Here is a 2,500-nt window from a genome sequence, read left to right on the forward strand (position 1 = left end):
GGCTATATTGTCGTGGCGCCTCTTATATTCCTTCAGGGCTAGTGGCGTACATTGGCTGGTGATATGTCTATTATTATTTTATTATTATTATTATTATTATTATTATTATTATTATTATTATTATTATTCATATATTATTATCATCATTATTATCATTATTATTATTATCATTATTATTATCATTATTATTATTATTATTATTATTATTATTATTTTCACTTGAAAAGGAAGATGAGAGTAGAGAGGGAAGTGCTGTCTGGTAGCAAGTTTATTGAAAGGTGGGTGAATGTCTTAAGAATGGCCAGTATGAACAGGCCTATTCTGAGGATGCACCTGTGAAAAATTAAAAGGAAATATAAAAGGAGAAAGGGGCTCTCTACCCCCCTTTTGACCAGGCTCCCGTGGCTTTTATGGGTTTTTCCACGAGTAACCCTTCGAAGCGCCTCCCCCTATTGGGAGTTTTAATTGTTACTTATATTTCGTTGTTATCCTGCTTTTGTACACAGACTTTTTCATACGGACAAAACCCTTTGTAACTTTCGTCTTGTGTTTTGTCCCTTTATGTTTTAATTGATTTTTGTTAGCCCTTGTGGCCAATAAACGAACGAATTATTATTATTATTATTATTATTATTATTATTATTATTATTATTATTATTATTATTATTATTATTATTATTATTGAGTGAGAGAGCAGTGCATGCCATCAAAGTGACACTGGGGTAAAATATACGAAGCCCAGTATACCCATCATGACTACCCGTCTGATAAGAGTACACCAAGCACATGCATCACAACCATATGTGCGCGACTTGGTGATCTCATTATCAAGATAAACAGTGGATGACCTTGCAGGTGGGGCCCAGTTAGAATTTTCTTCAGGTTGAGTAACCCATCCTGCTCAAAAGGTCCCTGAATAAGGTTTGTTTAAAGATGTTGAACGAAACGCCTATGTTTCCAGAGGTGAATTATTCAAACCCCAAAGAATTCCTCTCAACACATGGCTATGATTCTGCCTCACTACTTCTACTCGTGATCAGAGATGCACATATCGTCAACCACTAAGGGACATGCTCAACTGGTTACGGTCAAGCAACTGACATGCAAATTTGTGGTGTTGAGCATTTTTTGCTCCAAGACAAAACATGTACATGATAACACTTCCAATCAGTTAAGATGAGAAGCCATGAGAGCCAGTGCTTGGTATTACATCAGAGTATTTATTATTATTATTATTATTTTATTGTCTTTGCACAGCTTCTAATGCTGGAGATGTACTACGGTGTCAGCTGTTCCCTACCAGTGAACTAAAGTAACACCCCTTATTTTTTTAACACCATCCGTAGTATTCGAGCGGTTGCAGGCAGTGCAGTTTTCTGCAAGTGTTCCACCCTTATTGCAGCCCCTATTATTATAATTATTATTGTTGTTGTTGTTGTTGTTATTATTATTATTATTGTTATTATTACATGCAGGGCGGTGAGCTGGCTGAACCGTTAGCGTGCTGGGCGAAATGCTTAGCTCGTCGTTACGTTCTGAGTTCAAATTCCGCCGAGGTCGATTTTTCCTTTCATCCTTTCGGGGTCGATAAATTAAGTACCAGTAAAACACTGAGGTCGATGTAATCGACTAGTTCCCTCCACACAAATCTGAGGCCCTGTGCTTCCACTAGAAATTATTATTATTATTATTATTATTATTATTATTAGTGCTTTGTCAAACAGCTGTTATTACGTGTAGGATGGATCCGGTTATCAGGCGAGTCAATCGTGAAGATCGTCTCGACCCCTTCCTTTGGACGAGAAGGAAAGGCAGTTTTCCTCTGTCTGGTGGCTATGGCGAAGGAGGTAGTGTGGTGGACGAGACTGAAAGGACTGAAGACAGATACTTTCCTCTTCGGCCAAGCCCTTATCGACTTTTTCCAAGTTCCACTTGAAAAGGAAAGTGAAAGTAGAGAGGGAAGTTCTGCCCTCCAGAACATTTGTTGAACGCTGGATGAATGTGACGAGGATGGCCCGTGTGAATGGGCCTACTCAGAACTTTCGGTTGTAAACCGGAGGAGTTGAGAAGGAGAGAGGCACCTGCTGAGGTGCATCTGGTGGTCAAGATAACCAGAATGCGAGGGGTTCCTTCGTTGCCCCAGTAAGGAACTCCCCCACCTCTTTTAGGAAATTTTATTGTTTAATTGTATTGTTAATTGTCATTGGTTTATTATTTGTTCGATTTTTGTCTTAAACCCCCACGCGCCCCCAGTTTTGCTTTGTTCCTATTTGTTTTACGTTCGGTCCTTGTGGCCAATAAAGAAACGGTTATTATTATCATTATTATTATTATTATTATTATTATTATTATTATTATTATTATTATTATTATTATTATTCAAACAATGCCGATTTTTTTACTCGATAAATCTATATCTATAACCGAAACCTTTCTTTTCAGCCTTTTTCTGATGATTGCCGAAGTGTTTCTCAACTCCTGGTATGAAACCAATTGGGAA

General features: G+C 37.8%; 1 long non-coding RNA gene across 1 annotated transcript in view; it reads left to right on the forward strand.

Moving 5' to 3' along the window:
* The first annotated feature begins 1,522 nt into the window (after positions 1 to 1,522).
* LOC118760872 overlaps positions 1,523 to 2,500 on the forward strand; it is an 8,606-nt gene continuing 7,628 nt past the window's right edge. Inside the window, exon 1 of the long non-coding RNA XR_004997007.1 lies at positions 1,523 to 1,708. This is a non-coding gene — a long non-coding RNA (uncharacterized LOC118760872). The remainder of the gene's footprint in view (positions 1,709 to 2,500) is intronic.

The sequence above is a fragment of the Octopus sinensis genome, unplaced genomic scaffold (assembly GCF_006345805.1).
Source record: "Octopus sinensis unplaced genomic scaffold, ASM634580v1 Contig01092, whole genome shotgun sequence".
In the NCBI taxonomy this organism is placed as follows: Eukaryota; Metazoa; Mollusca; class Cephalopoda; order Octopoda; family Octopodidae; genus Octopus; species Octopus sinensis.